Here is a 22,059-nt window from a genome sequence, read left to right as displayed (position 1 = left end):
AAAGAATTCAAATGTATTTGAATTCATGCTGGTGGAGGCGATATATCGCCCCCTATAGGCGATATATCGCCTGGACCTTTGTTCCCGAGGCGACCGTGCATCGATTCGTGTTTTCCGTATCTACGTGCTGCGACATATCGCCCCCTATAGCTGCGATATATCGGCATACGCTGAATATTTAAACACGAATTTACACATTTTTAGCTAAGTTTGAATGGAGTAAACAGCCTTGACTAAGCCCTCAACGTGCTCAAAGCTGCTGACTGACCCTATACATTCAAACTTTTACCCTTATTTAATTTAATCCTCAAAAATACTAAATCCTTAATTACCATTCAAAACATGTGCTTAAAATCCTATTGGTTGATGTCTAAACCTTATAATATAATAATATATTCCTTAATATCAGACACATTAATCAAACCTTAGGTTATACTTAATATTCTTAAACTATAGGTTAAACTTAGAAAATCTATAAGTACTACTATGAGTGTCCAAATAACTCCCGGTCTGAACCGAAAATCCAAAGTAACAATGATAACACTAAACATACTATAATACTACTAAACAATTAGCTAAGTAAAGTTCTTGGACTCTACAGTAAAGCAGTCTGCAATCTCAGATTCACCATGGAGGCTGAGTACATAGCCGCGTCAGAAGCTACTAAGGAAATAATCTGGCTAAAGTAGTTCTATTCGGATCTTGGTGTTATTCCAGAAATGGATAAATCGCTTGTGTTGTTTTGTGACAATACAGGAGCGATAGCCAACTCGAAAGAACCTTGAAGTCAGAAGAGGAGTAAGCATATAGAAAGGAAGTATCACATTATTCGAGAATATGTGGCCAGGGGAGATGTGAAGGTTATGAAGATTGCAACTGAAGACAATCTTGCAGATCCGTTTACAAAGACACTACCAGAAGCTACATTTGATAAGCATATCAAGGAAATGAGATTAGTAGAATTAAGGCATTAGTTTCAATTAGTGTAAGTTGGAGTTTGTTGGGGTTTCATGCACTAATTATAACCCAAATTCTTTGTAATCTCATTTTATTATCAATAAAAGAATAGAAATCATTTGTGGACTTGGTCAATCACTTTGCTCACATGTTTTATTTTCATGATTATTTGTTTAATATAAACTTCTATTAAATCCCGAGCATATAGCTAATCTTATTTATAGTGACGTAATCACAGTGGAATATAAATATGATTATATGTTCAAAATAAGTTAGTCCTAAGATTAGTCAGTGCACAAGATTTACACTGACTTGCCAATCTACGATATGATCTACTTACACATTACAGTGTTATGTTCTTTCCAGAACATTAGCAAAGTAGATAAGATCCGATGTATTAGTTACATCGGACACGACCGATATTGACAGTTGATAAGATAAGTAAACATACCGTTATTATCTATTCTAGTCATATCATATAGTTGACCATAGGTCAATTCAATCTCAATTCTGAGTGGTTAGTATTCTAACTGATTGTATTATTTGAGTTCTTTGACTTGTTCGTTACCAGCTTACCCTACGGACTAGCCCATACTTACATCTTGGGAACTCGGTAGTATAATTGAGTGGGAGTGTTAATCATAGATATGAACATCTATAGCTTCTGATGGAAGAAGTGAAACAATGGTTTCATTTTAGTTTGGTTCAAGTTGTTAAATGATAGAAATCTCATTTCAGGAATTAAATTAGTTTATTGAAATATCATTTACAAGGAACTAAGTGTTTTAAGGATAAAATACAATGAGGGGTAAAATGGTATTTTAGTCCTATCTCATTGTAGACCGTCTATAGAGGATTGAGTGACAATTATGGTTGTAACAATGGATAATAATAGCGTATCTATATTTGTTATAGAGCGTTCAATGAATTCAAGAGTGCAATTCCGAGTCTATAGTAGAGTCACGAGGAATTAATAAGTTAGTAAATTTATTTGTTAGATTTATGATAACTTATTGGAGCTTGATTTCATTGGCCCATGGCTCCATTGTACCTTGGACAAAATCATCTAGATAGTCTCAATTAATTGATTTAATTATCAATTAGAAATTGATTTAATTATCAATTAGAATTATCAAAGTTGACCAGGTCAATTTTGGATAGTTTCACAGAGTTGTATAATTTTGAGAAGAAAAAAGAAATTATGACAGATTTATTAATTAAGATAAATTGGTATCTAAATTAATAAATAAGTTTAAATCAAGGTTCAAATTATAAATAATTAATTTGATAAAGGATTTATATAATTATTTAATTAATTAAATCAATAGAAAATAATACAGACCTTGATTTTAAGTCCAATGGGCTTATAATCAAATGGGAAATATCACCGGCCTAAAGCCAATGATAATTTCGACCTAGGGCTTTTAAAATGGATATTATTTTATTGATTTTTTAATTAAATTAAATGGCCTAATTGAGTCTATAAAAGGAGTGCTTAGAGAGAAGTGTAACGACCCAAAATCACTGATTTGGCTTAAGGGACTTGATTAGTGTGTCGGGAGGACATAATTGGTTTACGTGTGAATTTATTAAATTAACGTGTGATTATATGATAAAGATGCTTGCATGGTTATATGAATGTAAATGTGATTATATGTTGTATTTGTGAGAACCTCATTGTTATGTGGGTAAATCTGCAGCGTGCAACTCGGGCGATCCTAGGGAGCTAGTTAGCGGGAAAGTCACAACAGGGCTTAATATTTAACTTGGGGCAAGTCAAGGGTTATTTCGGGTATTAGATGATTATTTGGATTATCGGGTTATGGAAATAAATATATGGAGATATATTTGAGGTTAGGAAGCCTAGGCGTGAATATTGGGGAATTTTACCATTTTGCCCTCGAGGACGTTTTCGGTACCCCGAGCCTCGGGATTGACTTAATTAACTAAGGTTAGACTATGTAAATAGAAGACAGTAGAACAAAATCCCAAACTGACCCTTTTTGTTTCTCTCTCCCTTCTCTTCTCTCTCTCAAGAAAAACAAACTACTGAAACCTAAGGGAATTCAGCTAGGAATTCAATGGTTTGGGTTGGATGACGGTTTAGTCCAGTGTTTAGCTAAGGAAACTCAACCAGGATTAAGGTAAGGGCTGAGTTACACTCTTGACCATTAGAATTCTGAGTTTTGGCTGAGTATTAAAATTGTTTTATGGTTTTGATGTTTAAGGACTGAATTGATGCTGAGAAGCTTGGGTTTTAGCTCAGAAAATTGTTAAGGAAGTGGTTCATCAAAGAAGGTAAGCTTCAATTTGTAATTTAGAGTTTAAATTCTGAGTTTGCATGACTGGTTTTAGAGTTCTTGAGCTACTGGTTTTCAGAAATCAAAATGAGATTTTAAGGAGTTTTTAAGCTAGGTTTTTGTTGGATTATGTTGCTAGAATAATGTTAAAAGTCTTGTGATCAATGGGTTTTGGAATTAGGGTGCTTTGAGGTGGCTTTGAGCAAGGTTAGAATGATGGGAATGGAGGTTTTTTTGGGCACGAAGGGCTGGGCCGCAGCTCTGTTCTAGAGTGCCGCGGCGCGTGTCTGCCTTCAAGGAGGCCTAGCCTCTGTTTCAGGGGTGGGCCGCAGCATGGGTTTCAGGGGCCGCAACCCTTAAGGGTATTTCTTTGATCTTTTGGAGGTTTTAAGCGCGGGAACCTAACCTAGGGTGCTCGGGATCGATTCCACCACTGTTTGATGGAATTCGATGTCATGGAAGCTAGAACTCCAACCGGAAATATTAATGCAATTATTAATGATACTCCCTATCTTGGTTGTGACTAGGTATTAAGCTAGGGCTCAAGAAGCGAATCGTGCTCGAGAGGCGTTGCTCGTAATCAGTGTACTTGGAAATTAAAGGTAAGAAAACTGCACCTGGTTGTGGATTTATAATGGGACTAAGGATTCCCTATTTTGTAAGCTTTGTAAAGGTGGTCTTATGCCATGTATACTGTAAACCAACGGCCTAGGAGTGCCGAAGTTTACACTAGTGCATAGGGCGGCTCGGCCACTGGTAGCTGAGGACAACTTATTATGCACTAAGCTCGGTTTAAGCGGGCCGAAGTCAGTGGGATAAACAGAGGGTGCGATCTAAGGTGTCGACCCTGATTATTATGTGATTTGTTTGTTATTATTGATTGGTGGATTGTTATGCTGTATAGCTGGGTGATGATTAGCTAATTCTTCGGTTGAATCTTCATGCTTTGCGATTATTGTGGTATGTTAAGTGTATGAACATGCTTAAAGGATTAACCAAATGTTATCATTGCTTGTATATAATATGATATGTTTTCTTGCTGAGCCTTGGCTCACAGGTGCTTCTTGGTGCAGGTAAAGGCAAGGGCAAGCTTGATTAGCCTTGATTTGGAGAGCTCTGAGAGTAGAATGTACATGATCAGCTGCTCAGCCGCCATGGTTGAGGGGTAGACAGGGACAGGAAAACCATAAACTTCTGTTTTTCCTTTAGAAAGGCTGGTGGTTGTCTGTACACTGGAAATTTTGTAAACAGACTTTTAAACACTATTTCTTTTGGGATCCCATGTGTAAATGTTTAAATTGTATGGAAAGTATCTTTTGAGACCAAAACCTTTTAACCCTAGCACATTATTGACTTTAGCATTCACATTTTTAACTGGTTGGCTTGATTAGCAAGTCCTGCACCTTTACAAATACACAGTGTAGCGGTTTTGGCTATCCAGGGCGTTACATCACAAGTTTAGATTTCTGAGACGACAGATAAGTTCAATCACTGGTTTTCTAATGGTTTTTTATTCTCTCTAAACACAAGTCCTTTTCTAAGCCTCTTTGTTATTTTCTCTTCTTATCTCTATATCTATCTCATGTGTTGAGAATTGCCCACACCTATTCTAGGTGATTCTAAGGATACATTGGAAGGCTGTGAAGAAAATAGAAGATCGGTTCAGTTTCATGATAATACTTTGCGACATAGAGGATACAAGAATTAGAGAAACTGAAGGAAGGACTCTTTAAATTCAATTTTAGAAACATTTTTTAGGCTATCTCGTATTAATTTGTTTAATATTAGATATACATGAAAATAAATAAAGATCCTGTATAAGCTAATCCAACACAAGCTACTACCTCGTGATTTATTGAATAAAATTTGAAAGAAAATAGGGGGATTATCCGCTAATTGGAATGCTAGTGGCTTATTTGGGACATTTTATAATGTATGGCCATAGTATGTTTTATCTCTCCCCAATATCTTTCTTTTTTACTTGTTAAACCTGCAAGTCACTACCTCGTGATTTATTAAATCAAATTTGAAAGAAAATTGACGAATTATCCCCTAATTGGAATGCTAGAGGCTTCTTTGGGACATTTTCCAATGTATAGGCCACAATTCGTTTTATCTCTCACTAATTTCTTTGTTTTTTTACTTGTTAAACCCTCAAGTCACTACCTCATGATTTACTGAATCAAATTTGAAAGAAAATTGGCATATTATCCACTAGTTGGAATGCTAGTGGCTTATTTGAGACATTTTACAATGTATAGAGCCACAATTCTTTTTATCACTCCCTAATATCTTTCCTTTTTACTTGTTAAACCCACAATTCACTACCTCGCGATTTAAATCAAATTCTAAAGAAAATTGGCTAATTATCCACCAATTGGAATGCTACTGGTTTCTTTGGGACATTTTACAATGTATAGGGCCGCAGTTCATTTTATCTCTCCCTAATATCTTTCTTTCTTACTTGTTAAAGCCACAAGTCATTACCTCGCGATTTATTGAAACAATATTGAATGAAAATTGGTGAATTATCCACTAATGTGAATGCTAGAGGCTTCTTTGTGACATTTTACAATGTAAGGGGCTAGAGTTCGCTTTATCTCTCCCTAATAACTTTCTATTTTAATTGTTGAACCCCCAAGTCTCTAAAACTTGATCTATTGAATCAAAGTTAAAAGAAAAATGGGGAATTATCCAGTAATTGGAATGCTAGAGGCTTCTTTGGGAAATTTTACAATGTATAGGGCCACAGTTCGTTTTATCTCTCCCTAATATCTTTCCTTTTTACTTGTTAAACCAACAAGTCACTACCTCGTGATTTATAGAATCAAATTTAAAAGAAATTTTGTGAATTATCCACTAATTGGAAAGCTAGTGGCTTCTTTGCAATATTTTACAATATATAGGGCCACAATTCATTTTATCTCTCCCTAATATCTTTCTTTTTTAGTTGTTAAACCCACAAGTCATTACCTTGCGATTTATTGAATCAAATTTGAGACAAAATTGGGGAATTATCCACTAATTGGAATGCTAGTGGCTTCTTTAGGACATTTTACAATTTATAGGGCCACAGTTCATTTTATCTGATGAGGACACCAAGACTCAAAATCCAAGTCAAGTTCCAGTTGATCCAAGTCAAGAGGGGAGGAATGATGAGGACACCAGTTTAGGAGCTTGATCAATATTTAGCTTCTTGTAATGAGTCTTTTTATTTTTAATCACGTTTTTTAGTCTTTGTTTATTTTGTGATAAGTCAAACACTTGACTTGTGTGAGTCCAAGAGTCCTTTTTGTCTTTAATTTTCGGTTTTTATTAGGAAGACAAAGGGTTGTCTTTAAATTTCAGTTTTCATTAGGAAGACAAAGGGTTGTCTTTATTTTTCGGTTTCATTAGGAAGACAAAAGGCTTGTCTTTAATGTTTCGGTTTTTAGGAAGACAAAGGGGCTTGTATTGATGTAATTTTCGGCTATATAAGGCATTGAAAACATTTGGAAAAATCAGATTTTGATGAAATGAAAATTTGTGAGTTTTCTTCTTGAGTTCTTGAAGAGACTATCCGAACTTATCAAGGGTATCCCTTGTGGCGTTCAATCCGACTTATCAAACGGATTCCCATCCCCGTTTGTGGCGTCTTCCTCATACCAAGGTTCGTGCTTTGCTAAGCATAGGGTCGCGGTTTACCATTCCAAATTTCGTGTGTTCTTGGTGGCTGTTCCATATTTGGTGTCGGGTTTCATCACAATGTTGGTGTGGTTCGTATCAGTTGGTATCAGAGATTAGGATTATCCGGTTTGGCCTATCCTTTACTTTGTGTTTTTTTTTCTACTTCAATTCGTGTTCTTATATTAGGATTTCTGAAAAAAAAAATTACAAAAAAAAAAAAACAATTCGTGTTCATCTAGTCTTGTTTTGTCTATTCTAGAGCTTGTTAATTTCCTTGTTTCCCTTATTTGTTGTGAAATCCGAAACTATGCTAGAGCTTGTTGATTTATGAATTTCCTTGTTTCCTTATTCCAATTTTCATTAACCAAACAATCTGTTTTCTTTGTTTCAATTTCCCCTAATTGGTTTTCTTTTTGTTTCTGAATTCGTGAATTAGGGTTCTTATTGTAAAAACCGAATTTTCATTGAGTTCCTCTTGTTTGGTTGTGAAATCTGAAAGTTCTTTGGGTTTCTCTTGTTTTTCATTGTGAAAATCCGAATTTGCATTGAGATTCTCTTGCTCTTTTGTGAAATCTGAGTTGTTGTCAAATCCAAGTCTGATTTTTTTTTTCTTGTGTCTTGTACCTGCGTTTGAGGATCAAGAGGAAAAGAAAAGACAGAAAAGAAAGAAGAAGAAAAAAAAAAAAAAACCAAGAGGATCCGAATTCTTAACAAAAAAAAAAAAAAGTCTGGAAACCTCTCTTAAAAAATTTTGTTCTATTCTTGTTCCCTATGGTCTAGAGGCCTTTTTGCCAAAACCCCACACAAGTGATCCAAAAATCATCATTTTTTTTCATCAGTTTTTCTATGTTCGTTTTGTTTGTTCTGGTTTGATTTGCTACTTGAATCCTCCATGATATTGTGGATTAGTTTTGAAAGAACTTAAAGAAGAATACGAGTGGAAAAAAGGCAGAGGTGTGAGCCTATTTGAGGGTAAAAGCCATTGAAATTGAGTGAAACACGAGGGGATTTGAGTGAAAATATTGTTTGAGCGAAACACGTGAGGGAGTGTGGTGAGGTCTTTTCTCCATATTATTCTAACCTTATTTTGCAGATTTCCATCATGGCACAAAATCCAGAGAAAGATGCAAGAAATGATATTCCGCCACCTGAGGTTCCGAATCTACAAATGCAAGCATTAATTGGGGAGATGCGAAGGATGATGAGGGCGGAGTGTGAGCAGATACATGAGAGGTTGGATAGGGTAGAAGAGGGAACGCAATGGAGGGCACAGAGGAACAGGGTGCGACAACGGGATGTTGAGGGTGAAAGAGAGTTTGATGGGGGCGATTTAGAGGAAGAATATGATAGGATGTCAGAGGGTAACCATAGGAGGTATGGCCGAGATAGAGAAGCTAGGAACTGGGTAGACAATAATTTGGGAAATATCAAGATGAGAATCCCCGCCTTTCAAGGCAAGAGTGATCCTGAGGCATACCTTGAGTGGGAGAAGAAAATGGAGTTGGTTTTCGATTGTCACAACTACTCTGACATGAAGAAGGTAAAACTAGCTGTCATTGAATTTACTGATTATGCTATTGTTTGGTGGGATCAGTTGTGCATCAATAGGAGGCGAAATGGAGATCGTGCCATTGACACTTGGGAGGCTATGAAGAGGGTGATGAGGCGACGGTTTGTACCATCTCATTATTATCGAGATCTATACCTTAAGTTGCAGGGTCTTCGTCAAGGTTCCAAGAGTGTTGATGAGTATTACAAGGAGATGGAGATGGCTATGATTAGAGCCAATGTGGAAGAGGATCGGGAGGCAACAATGGCAAGGTTTTTGAATGGGTTGAACTGAGAGATTGCTAATCCAATTGAGCTACACCATTATGTGGAATTAGAAGATTTGGTGCATATGGCAATCAAAGTTGAGAGGCAGCTCAAGAGGGGTAGTACAAGTGCAACACCTTGGCGGTCGAACTATCCAAAGAAGGAAGAAGACCAACCTACTTCATCCTTTACACCAAAACCAGCCACGACTCCTCAAGGTAAAACAGCCCCTACTTCGTCGCGTTCTAGTGAGATAAAGTGTTTCAAATGCCAGGGGCGAGGACACATAGCTAGCCAATGTCCAAACAAGAGAGTTATGGTGATTCAAGAAAGTGGCGAGCTCGATTCTGAAGATGAAGATCTTGCTGACATGCCACCATTGGAAGATGTTTCTATCGATGATGAAGAGTATGGGCCAGAATCTGGTGAGATGCTTGCACTAGTCACACGACGAGCCTTGAATTTGCAAGCAAAAGAAGAGGAAGAAGAGGTGCAGCGGGCGAACATCTTTCACACTCGTTGTCATGTGAAAGACAAGGTATGTAGTGTGATTATTGATGGAGGTAGTTGTACTAATGTTGCTAGTTCTTCCATGGTTGAGAAGCTGGGGCTCCCAATGCTTAAACATCCTTGTCCATACAAGTTGCAGTGGTTGAATGATAGTGGTGAAGTGAGGGTTACAAAGCAGGTGCTGGTATCATTTCGAATTGGCAAGTATGAGGATGAGGTATTGTGCGATGTGGTTCCCATGCAAGCTGGACACCTCCTTCTAGGAAGGCCTTGGCTATTTGATCGGCGAGTCCAGCATGATGGCTTCACCAACAAGTACTCATTCACATTCCATCAACGAACAATCACTCTAGCTCCATTGACGCCAAAGCAAGTATATGAAGACCAAGTGAGGTTGCAAAAATTGAGTGATCAACAAAAATTGAGTGAGCAAAAGAAGGAGAGTGAAAAGATGAATGAGAGTGAGAAAAAAGAGAGACAAAGAGAGAAAAGGGTCGAATCAAGTGAGAGAGAAAAGAAAGAGAAGAGTTCGATCAATGAAGGAAAATTCGAGAGAAAACAAAGTAATTTTTATGCAAAAAAAAGTGAGGTTAAGGAGGCTCTTTTAAACACTAACACACTTGATGCTAACAAGGGTCGTCACAAGCAGGTTTTTGATCCCGGTGATTGGGTATGGTTACACATGAGGAAAGAGCGATTCCCAGCACAAAGACGTTCCAAATTGCTACTTCGAGGAGATGGGCCGTTTCAAGTGCTAGAAAGGATCAATGACAATGCCTACAGACTCGATTTACCAGGTGAGTATACTGTTAGTGCTACTTTTAATGTTTCTGATTTAAGTCCTTTTGATGCAGGTGACGATTTGAGGTCAAATCTTTCTCAAGAGGGGGGGAATGATGAGGACACCAAGACTCAAAATCCAAGTCAAGTTCCAGTTGATCCAAGTCAAGAGGGGAGGAATGATGAGGACACCAGTTTAGGAGCTTGATCAATATTTAGCTTCTTGTAATGAGTCTTTTTATTTTTAATCACGTTTTTTAGTCTTTGTTTATTTTGTGATAAGTCAAACACTTGACTTGTGTGAGTCCAAGAGTCCTTTTTGTCTTTAATTTTCGGTTTTTATTAGGAAGACAAAGGGTTGTCTTTAAATTTCAGTTTTCATTAGGAAGACATAGGGTTGTCTTTATTTTTCGGTTTCATTAGGAAGACAAAAGGCTTGTCTTTAATATTTCGGTTTTTAGGAAGACAAAGGGGCTTGTATTGATGTAATTTTCGGCTATATAAGGCCTTGAAAACATTTGGAAAAATCAGATTTTGATGAAATGAAAATTTGTGAGTTTTCTTCTTGAGTTCTTGAAGAGACTATCCGAACTTATCAAGGGTATCCCTTGTGGCGTTCAATCCGACTTATCAAACGGATTCCCATCCCCGTTTGTGGCGTCTTCCTCATACCAAGGTTCGTGCTTTGCTAAGCATAGGGTCGCGGTTTACCATTCCAAATTTCGTGTGTTCTTGGTGGCTGTTCCATATTTGGTGTCGGGTTTCATCACAATGTTGGTGTGGTTCGTATCATTATCTCTCCGTAATATCTTTCCATTTTACTTGTTAAACCTTCTGGTCACTACCTTGTGATTTATTGAATCAATTTTGAAAGAAAAGTAGGGATATAACAACTAATTGGAATGCTAGTGGCTTCTTTGGGACATTATACAATGTATAGGACCACAGCTTATGTAACGACCCAAAATTTGCTAATAAGGCTTAGGGCCTTGATTAGCGTGCCTGGAGGGCAATAAGTGATTTATTGTTATAATATGTGAATATGTGTGTAACGACCCAAATTTGCTAATAAGGCTTAAGGGCCTTGATTAGTGTGCCTGGAGGGCATAATGGGAATTATGTGTGACTTCAATGATTAAGATGCATGATTATGATTTAAACCATGTTATATGACTATTTGAATATCTGAGATGCATGACTATGTGCATTATGCATGTAGATCCTGATTAGGTTAGAAGGACATAACTGTAATTCTGGCTATTATGGGCATAACTGATACGAACCACACCAACATTGTGATGAAACCCGACACCAAATATGGAACAGCCACCAAGAACATACGAGATTGGAATGGAACCGCGACCCAAGGCTTAGCCAAGCACGAACCTTGGTATGAGGAAGACGCCACAAACGGGGATGGAATCCGTTTGATAAGTCAGGATGAATGTCACAAGGAATCTCCTTGATAAGTTCAAAAGTTTCTTCAAGAACTCAAGAAGAAATAAACTCACAATTTCATTCAACATAATCTGCCCTTTCACCAAATGTTTTCAAGGCCTAATATAGGCGAAAATTACATCAAGACAAGCCCCTTTGTCTTCCTAAAGCAAAACCGAAATTTAAAAACAAGCCTTTTGTCTTCCTAAAGCAAAACCGAAATTTAAAAACAAAAGACTCTTGGACTCACACAAGTCAAGTGTTTGACTTTTCACAAAATAAACAAAGACTAAATAAAAAATACAAGATGACAAAATACAATAAGACTCATCAAGCTCCTAAACTGAGTCTTTTGGCTCGCGCCCTCATCACCAGACCAACTGGAACTAGACTTGGATCTTTAGTCTTGGTGTCCTCATCAATAACTGCTTTGATATATGTGATAATTGTCGAGACCACATTATTATGTGGATATATCTGTGATCTATGACTCGAGACGATCCTAGTGAGCAAGGTAGCGAAAAAGTCATGGCGGAGATTTATACCCAGCTCGGGGTGAGCTTAGGAATATAAATGGGAATTTAGTGAGTATACTGGAGTCTATTTTGACGTTGAGGAATATTATTGGTGATTAATTAGGTATCAGGAGTTAAGAGGGAGAGCCGCAGGGCAGTGCCTCCATATTCTGGTTCTGGTAGGGGCGGAGGCCCTTGTGATTTGAAGAGGAAGACCCCTGAGGCTTCGACCATTCCTGGTCCTGATAGGAGAGGTCGGGGTACTCAGGGAGGCCGTCAAGGAGGTGGTGACACGTGGAGGACTTATTCGGAGTGCACGAGGTGCAAGAGACGACATCCGGGCGAGTGTCGGGCTAAGGCCTGCTATGTGTGCGGGGTGGTGGGACACCTCAGGAAGAATTGCCCGAAAGTGAAGAAGGGAGAGACAGAGAAGGTGGACAGCTTGACCCCAGCTCGAGTGTTCACCCTGACGCAGGCGGAGGCCGAGGCTAGTCCCTCGGTAGTGACAGGTCAGCTTTCTAGTGCTGGCATTCCTTTTACTGTGTTGGTTGATTCTGGTGCTATGCATTCATTCGTATCTGATAAGGTGATTCATAGACTGTGTAGACCTTGTGAGTATAGTACTTCAGGGTTTTGGACTATTTTGCCTACAGGGGAACTGGTAGTATCTAGGAGGTGGATTAGAGCACTGCCAGTGATAGTTGATGGTAGGGAGTTGTCAGTAGACTTGATTGAGTTGAGTATGGAGGATTTTGATATGATTCTAGGTATGGATTGGCTGGTTAGATATGGAGCTACCATTGATTGTAGGAAGAAGATGGTGACTTTTGAGCCAGAGGGCGAGGATCCCTTTGTTTTTGTGGGAGCTATGCATGGACCCCGCGTACCCAGGATATCTGCATTGAGAGCTAGAGATTTGCTACAGGGTGAATGTATAGGCTTTTTGGCCAGTGTGGTGGATACCACCAGAGTTTCACCAGTAAGACCGGAGGACACCAGATTGGTTTGCGAGTTCTTGGATGTGTTTCCTGAGGATTTGTCGGGGTTGCCGCCGCGTAGAGAGATTCAGTTTGTTATTGAGTTGGCACCAGGGACAGAGCCAGTGTCGAGGGCACCATATAGAATAGCACCGGCAGAACTGAAAGAATTAAAGATACAGCTGCAGAAGCTTTTGGATTTGGGGTTCATCAGACCTAGCTACTCGCCATGGGTTGCTCCAGTTTTGTTTGTTAAGAAGAAGGACGGGACTTTGAGGATGTGTATTGACTATCGAGAATTGAACAAGTTAACTATTAAGAATAAGTACCCCTGCCAGGGATTGATGACTTGTTCGATCAGCTGCAGGGTAAGACGGTGTTCTCAAAGATTGATCTTCGATCTGGTTATCACCAGCTGAGGATCAAGGATGAGGACATACCTAAGACGGCCTTCCGAACGCGGTATGGGCACTATGAGTTCTTGGTCATGTCTTTTGGTTTCACCAATGCCCCAGCAGCCTTTATGGATCTAATGAACAGGGTGTTCAAGGACTTCCTAGATCAGTTCGTTATTGTCTTCATCGACGACATCTTGTTGTATTCCAGTTTAGAGGCAGAGCACGAGTTTCATCTTCGACAGGTTCTTCAGAGGTTGAGGGAGCATCAGTTGTATGCTAAGTTTAAGAAGTGTGAGTTCTGGTTACCTGAAGTGACATTCCTTGGACATATCGTAGGTGCAGATTGGATTAAGGTGGATCCATCTAAGGTTGAGGCAGTTAGGGATTGGCCGAGGCCAAGGAACGCCTCGGAGGTGCGGAGTTTTCTGGGGTTAGCAGGTTACTACAGACGGTTTGTAGAGGGCTTTTCAAAGATAGCTGCACCGATGACAGAATTGACACGGAAGAATCTGAAGTTTATCTAGTCAGACAAATGTGAGGACAGTTTCCAAGAGTTGAAGCGACGACTTATTACAGCGCCAGTGTTGAGTCTTCCTTCAGGGGAAGGGAAGTTTGTTGTTTATTGCGATGCACCGAGATTGGGCTTAGGCTATGTGTTAATGCAGAATGAAAGGGTTATAGCTTATGCATCACGACAACTGAAGGAGTATGAGCAGCGGTATCCTACTCATGATTTAGAGTTAGCAGCGGTGGTGTTCGCACTGAAGATTTGGTGACATTATCTATATGGGGAGAAGTGCGAGGTGTACACTGACCATAAGAGCCTGAAGTATTTCTTTACACAGAAGGACTTGAACAGGAGACAGAGGCATTGGCTAGAGTTGGTAAAGGATTATGACTGTGATATTCTCTACCATCCGGGGAAAGCCAATGTTGTGGCGGATGCATTGAGCTGCAGAGGTCCAGGCCAGTTGTATAGTTCTGTTCAGATCTCAAGGGAGTTAGCTGATGAGATGGTTAGAGCAGGGATAGAGTTGGTGGTGGGCCGGTTGGCTAATATTACTCTACAGTCGACCTTGCTAGAGCGGGTCAGAGAAGGGCAGTTGGTAGACGCTCAGTTATAGAGGGTTAGAGAGGATGTCTTAGCGGGAATTGCTAAGGACTATTCTGTTTCTGAGGTGGGATTACTTCGGTATCAGGGACGGATTTGTGTTCCAGTTGATGAGGGGATCAGACGAGAGATACTAGACGAATAGATACACCAAGTCAGCCCATTTTCTTCCAGTGAGGTCGACATATACCGTGGATCAGTATGCAGAGTTGTATGTGAGGGAGATCGTACGTCTCCATGAGGTTCCTAAGTCTATAGTGTCAGACCGGGATCCTATTTTCACTTCCAAGTTTTGGGGTGGTTTGCAGAAGGCTTTGGGGACTCAGTTGAAGTTCAGTACAGCCTTTCATCCTCAGACTGATGGACAGTCTGAGAGGACGATCCAGGTATTGGAGGATATGCTCAGAGCATGTGTGATTGATTTTGAGGGTTCATGGAGTAAGTATCTTCCGTCGATTGAATTTTCGTATAACAATAGTTATCAGTCAACGATTGGAGTGGCTCCCTATGAGATGTTATTTGGGAGGAAGTGTAGGTCACCCATTCATTGGGACGAGATGGGTGAGAGGAGATATTTGGGGCCAGATATGGTTCAGAGGACAAGTGAAGCTATAGAGAAAATCCGGGCTAGCATGCTCGCATCTCAGAGTAGACAGAAAAGCTACGCTGATCCTAAACATAGGGACGTGGAGTTCCAAGTTGGGGACCACGTTTTTCTTCGAGTTTCACCATTGCGAGGGGTGAGGAGGTTTAGAAAGAAGGGTAAGCTAAGCCCTAGATTCATTGGACCATTCAAGATCCTGGAATGGGTTGGTCAGGTGGCTTACAGGTTAGCTTTGCTGCCATCGTTGTCTGGAGTTCATGACGTATTCCATGTCTCCATGCTTCGGAAGTATGTCTTAGAAATGACTCATGTGTTGAGGTATGAAGATTTGGAGTTACAGGCAGATTTGGCTTATGAAGAGCAACCAGTTCAGATCTTGGATCGGAAAGATAAAGTATTGCGAAATAAGATGATTCCTCTGGTTAAAGTGCTGTGGAGGAATAGTAAGGTCGAGGAGGCGACCTGGGAGCTTGAGACAGCGATGCGGGAGCAGTATCCCGAGTTGTTCAGGTAAATTTCGAGGACGAAATTCTTATTAGGAGGGAATATGTGTGTAACGACCCAAATTTGCTAATAAGGCTTAAGGGCCTTGATTAGTGTGCCTGGAGGGCATAATGGGAATTATGTGTGACTTCAATGATTAAGATGCATGATTATGATTTAAAGCATGTTATATGACTATTTGAATATCTGAGATGCATGACTATGTGTATTATTATGCATGTAGGCCCTGATTAGGTTAGAAGGGCATAACTGTAATTCTGGCTATTATGGGCATAACTGCTTTGATATATGTGATAATTGTCGAGACCACATTATTATGTGGATATATCTGTGATCTGTGACTCGAGACGATCCTAGTGAGCAAGGTAGCGAAAAAGTCATGGCGGAGATTTATACCCGGCTCGGGGTGAGCTTAGTGGTATAGATGGGAATTTAGTGAGTATACTGTAGTCTATTTTGACGTTGAGGAATATTATTGGTGATTAATTAGGTATCAGGAGTTAAGCGGGAAATATTAGAGACACTCGAGGAGTTAGTAGAAATTGGGTAAAATGACTAGAATGCCCTTAAGTGGATTAAAGGATTAGAAATAAAGGGGAGGGCATTAAGGTCATTTGGATTGTAAGGGATAGATATGCTGAGGCTTTATGTTAGTGGGAATTGTAGAAAGCAATAGAAGTCTGAAAGAGAGGAAAGAAGGAAAAGAAAGAAAAGAGAAAAGGAAGGGAAAAACAGAGCTCCTTTCCTTGGAGTCGGTTGGTAATCTCTTCACCATTTCTGGGCGTTTTCTTGGAGTAACTTTCAGAGGGGAGTTAGGTCAGCTAAGCCATAAAGTTTCTGAGCTAAGCTTGAATAAATTAGCAGAGGTTTAGCAAGAACACACTAACACTTGAGGTAAGACTTTAGAGTTCTTCAATTTCTGATTCTGGTTTTTGAACTATGGTGTTTAAGTTGAATTTGATGGGACCTTTAGGGAATTCAGGCCAAAGGTTGAGGAAGAGCAAGTTAAGGAGGTGTAGAGGTTATCTTGAAATCGAATTCCATTAAAAGGTATGAAGTTCTGAGCTCTAGACTTTGGTGTTTTGACTGGTTTATGTTGAGTTCTGAGTATAGGGTCAGCTATGGTGAATTTTGGGATTAGGATTGCATGTGCTTGAGTTTTGGGTATTTGGGATGCTTGGGATGAGTAGAGTGTGTTCATAAGGTTGTTTTTGAGTTTGGTGAAGGTTTAAAGAAGTTTTGGTTGAGTTTGGTTCGAGGAAATCGCAGGAAGGAAAATTGGGGTGGTATCTATCTGTGACTAGCGCTACAGCACTAGCCTTTGGGCGCTGTAGCGCTAGGCCATGCATGTTGAGGGGATTTTGCTTCTGTTTGTAGCGATGTAGCGCTACCTTGTCTTTTGAAGGGGATTTTAGGGTTGTTTGCAAGAGTTTTTGACCAAGGGTTTGGGGTTTGGTTCCACCTTTTGTTTGGTGGAATTATAACTTCCCGGGGGCCCGAGATTGGCCTGGAGGCTAGGTTTTGAACTTGAGGTTTGATGATGACTTTGGCCTATGGTTGTGTTTTAGGTGAGCGCTAGGGCTCGAGGGGGATCGTGCTCAAGGAGTCGAGGGATCAAAGCTAGTGAATTGAAAGGTAAGAAAACTGCACCCGGTTATATGTTTGTGATGGGACTAGGTGCTCCCGATATTTGTATCGTGTCAATGATGGTATTATGCCATGGAACATGTAAAAGCAGCCTAAGAGTACCGTACACAATATTTGCGCACAGGGCTTGGCCATTGGTAGCCGAGGACAGCTTAATATTCACTAAGCTCGGTTTAAGCTAGCCGGAGTCAGTGGGATAACGAAGGGAGCGGCCTGAGGGCGCTAGCCCTAGTTATCACTTGTGAACCGATATATGATATGAGATGACATGTTAATGTGCTGAATACTTGATTATACTGAATGTTTATATGGTTGAGAATATGTGATGCAATACGGATATTGATTTGTCTGTTGATTGTTTATGCTCTGTTGTTGTGTTTTGCTTACTGGGCCTCGGCTCACGGGTGCTACGTGGTGCAGCTAAAGGCAAGGGCAAGTTGGACCAATCCTGAGATGGAGAGCTGCGGGGTTGAATGTACATAGCCAGCTGTTCGATTGCCATGATCGAGGAGTGGATCAGGACAGGGATTGCCTAACTGTCTGTTTTGCCTTAATATGGCTTGTTATTGTATGACCTTATGAATTTTGTAAACGGTTTTTAAACTTATCATTTTTGGGATCCCGTGTTAACAGGAAACATTTCTTAATGAAAAATGTGACTTTTGAGGCCAAAACATTTTAACCCTAGTTCCTCTATAGTTTCAGTAACACGCTTTTAATTAAATGACTTGATTAGCAAGTTTAGCACTTTATAAACACACAGTGTAACGGTCTTGGCTATCCAGGGCGTTACAATGTGATTAGATATGCATGTTTAGGTGAATTAAATATGCATGTGGGCTCCGTCTGGTTATTAGGGGCATGTTTGTATTTTTAGCCCGATGAGGGCATAAATGTGATAATTGGTATAATTGTGATATATCTGTGTAGCACGATCCGAGACAGTCCCTGGGAGCTGTTAGCCAGAAAGTCACAACAGGGTTGAATATCTGACTCGGGATGAGGGGTATTTCAGGTATTAGATGTTTTATGGGGTTATCGGGTTATGGAAATAAATATTTGGAGATATATTTGAGGTTAGAATGTTTAGGAGGGAAAATTGGGGAACTTTACCATTTTTCCCTCGGGGGCGTTTTTGGCACCCCGAGCTTTGATACCTAAGGAAACATTTAGAACTTAGGAATCGACCCACCCACTCTATCTCTCTCTTATCTTCTTCCTTGGAAGCTTGGAGGTTCTTTTTGTGGAAACTAATTGGAAACTAAGAATCAAGTTAGAAGTTTGGAGGCTAGGAGCTTGGAGCTTAGGAAATCAACTCAGAGACTCAATTAAGCAAGGTAAGCTTTAATCTCAGTGAATTGTATTAAGTAGCTGCTGGTTTTTCTTGGAGTTTGCATGTGTGTTGAGTGAAGAATCATCTTTGAGTTTGATGAGGTTTTGAGTTTGAATTCTTGTTAAGTTTTGTTGATGAATCCATGGTATAACCTCTGTGATGATTAGCTTGAGTTGTTGGGTTTATTTTGGGATTAATTGGCAAAAATGGAGGATTTTTCTGGGTTTGAAGGGTCGGGCCGCGACATTTTTCTTGCTGTGCCACGACCCTCTAAAGCAGGATGATGGCCTGGAAGAGGGGCGGGCCGCGGCATGCCCTAGCTAGGGTCGCGGCACACCTCCCCTGTTTTGGTGTGGCTCTCGGGTTTGGGGGCGAGCCACGGCTCTTAGTGCAATTTTGGACTTTAAAGTGTGTTTAGGCTTAGGAATTCAAAGGTTAAGGCTCGAGATGAATTTTATCACCTAGATTAATAGAATTCAAGGTCTCAGAGATTAGAATTATGGCTCGAAGTTATTTAATGGATTAGAACTTGATGGATGAATATTGTTAATGCGTTGTGACTAGGGTTTCGATAAGGCTCGGATTGGGGATCTGTGCTCGGGACGTCGTTGCTTGGAAAGCTCAGGACACAGGTAAGAAAACTGTTGTACCCGTAGAGCTTGTGTGCAGGGCACGACCCGATATTATTGTGATGTAGGGCGTAAGCCCTTTGATTAAGTTTATTCGTGTTAAGTATTTGCAATTATGCTATTATACTATGTGTACATATATGTGAATGAACGACAAGAGCTGGGAACGGCGAGGGCCGGAAATGGCGAAGGCCGAGAGCGGCAAGGCCGGGAGCGGCGAGGGGCCGAGAACGGCGTTAAGCACATGGAGTGCAAGGCCGAGTGCGGCAAGGGGCCGGGAGCAATGTTTAGCACGCGGAGTGCGAGTTGCCAAGGCAAGACCCTAAAGGATACCTGAGATATCCTTACAATGTAAACCGCGAACCCAGGGCCTGGTAAAGCACCTGGGACGGCGTGGCCATATGTGTATAGCCTGTTGCTGGCTTGTTTATATGTTAAGTGTTTTATATGCATATATTATCTGCTTGTGAGGGTTTTCTTGCTGGGCTTGGGCTCACGGGTGCTCTATGGTGTAGGTAAAGGCAAGGGGTAAGTCAACCAACCTTGAGTATGGTGAGCATGATGAGCGGTGCGTACATGTCTGGTCTACCCGGCTGCCACGACTAGGGGTATTTTTGGGAGATGATTTTACTAAGTTCAAATTTTGTCGTTTAGCTGACTCTGGTTATAATTTTGAATTGTAAATATTCCTAAACCATATTTTGGGATCCCAAATGTTAAACGCTTTATAATTTTCAAAGAATGGTATATGTTCAAAGTTTATGACTCTGATTATGGTTTAATTACACTTTTGTCTTAAAACCTCGATTAGCAAGTTAGTTGCACGTTTTAAACTCACTTAGTAACGGCTCTAAGGCAGTAGGGCGTTACAACTTGGTATCAGAGCGAGCCAAGGTTTATTATGGTTTCTGGAGAATGACCGAACATGTATGCTCACTGTCAGTGGCAAGCTCGACTTAGGGTTGGTTGGTAATGATTGACTAATATGCTTGAATATGTGCTTGAATGCCCTGTTTTCCTGCTTATTTCATATAGAGCATGATGAATGAGTTAACATATGCATGATGCTAGGGCATGGCCCGTTGTGTGTTATATGCTATCTGTATGTTATGTGGATTGTTGTTTGTGGTTGACTGATGTGATTAGGAGGTGGTTTTGGATGTTGTTGTCATGCCTAATGAGCGGCGTCGTTGATTGCAAGCATATTTGTTGTGATGCCTCGACAATCATCTAGACTTCGCGGCAGTAGGGTTGAGGATGACAACTAGGGTCAGGACCCTCCACCTGCTCCACAGAATTGACAACAGATGTTTTCCGAAATGGAAGCAAGACTGCAACGAACAGAGGAAGAACTTCGACAATTGAAGCAGCAGGCCCCTTCATAGGTCACTAGTTGCCAGTTTAGCAGGTTGTGGAGCCTGTGTCGGTTCAACGTGTTGTGGACAACAGGTGGGAACCTTTATATGAGAGGTTTAGGAAACAACATCCTCCCACCTTTGAGGGTGGACCAGACCCACTGCAAGCAGAGCAGTGGATGAATATGATTTCCTCTATTCTCGATTTTATGAGGGTTGAGGGGAACGAGAGGGTAGCTTGTGCAAGCTACATGTTTAGAGAGGATGCCCGCATCTGGTGGGATGTAGTCGTTCAGAGGAGAAATGTGACAGTTATGACCTTGGAAGAGTTCAGGAACATTTTCAACGAGAAGTTTTATAGTGTTGCAGTCCGAGCTGAGAAGGTTGATGAGTTTATCAACCTGACTCAGAATCGGTTGACCGTGACTGAGTATGCTATAAGATTTGATCGATTGGCAAAGTTTGCGCCAGATTTAGTGCCGACTGATGCGGCAAGGAGAGACAGATTTGTACGGGGGTTGAACGTTATGATCGCTCGTGATGTGAAGATCACTTTGGATCCAGAGACTACTACCTATGCTCAGGTTGTAGACAAGGCCCTTATAGCTGAGGGGGCTGATTACTAGATTTGGAGAGAGAGCGCAGTTAGGTGTGATGCCAGGAGAACGTTGATGAGGACATCAAGACTAACGATCCAATTCAAGTTCCAGTTGGTTCGGTGATGAGGGCGCAAGCTAGGAGATTCAAAGAAGAGCTTAACAACTTAGTTCGGAGAGTTCTACAACAGGAAGAGGTCGAGTTCACTACTGAGGGTGAACAAAGGCTTGTGCTGCTCATCAAAGTTGATTCTGTTTAGGAGCTTGATTAAGATTTGGCTTCTTTGTAACCTTACTTTAATTATTTGTTTTAGTTTGAACTATATTTTCATGTTGTATTAGAGTCTTTGTTGGAGTCAAAGACTTGTCTTTTTTTGTGCATTTTCATTAAGGGTATTTTAGGGTTTTTTATGTCTAAAACCCTTTTTGTAATTTTCGGCTATAAGGCTTGTGGACGGTTTGGAAGGCAGATAGTTTTTGGTTAATGAAAATTTGTGAGTTTTCTTCTTGAGTTCTTGAAGAAACTTTCGAACTTATCAAGGGTTTTCTTGTGGCATTCAAGTCTGACTTATCAAACGGATAATCCATCCCCGTTTGTGGCGTCTTCACCATACCAAGGTTCGTGCTTTGCTAAGAATTGGGTCGCGGTTTCCATTCCAATTTCGAGTGTTCTTGGGTTGTCTTTCCAGATTTTGTTCGGGTTTCTCACAATTGTTGGCGTGATTCGTATCAGTTGGTATCAAAGCCTAGGTTCATATGGTTTGACCTATCCTTTTCCTTATTTTTTTTCTTTTCGTTTCTTTGTTCAATTCGTGCATTTGAATTAGGGTTTCTGAAGATCCCCCTAATTTTTTTTTCCTGAAATCGTGAATTTGGGTTCTTATTGTGAAATCTGAATTTGCATTGAGTTTCTCTTGATTCTTTT

Source organism: Humulus lupulus, chromosome 4 (assembly GCF_963169125.1).
Source record: "Humulus lupulus chromosome 4, drHumLupu1.1, whole genome shotgun sequence".
Taxonomy (NCBI): domain Eukaryota; kingdom Viridiplantae; phylum Streptophyta; class Magnoliopsida; order Rosales; family Cannabaceae; genus Humulus; species Humulus lupulus.
The sequence above is the reverse complement of the archived record's forward strand: the minus strand, read 5'-3'. Positions refer to the sequence as shown.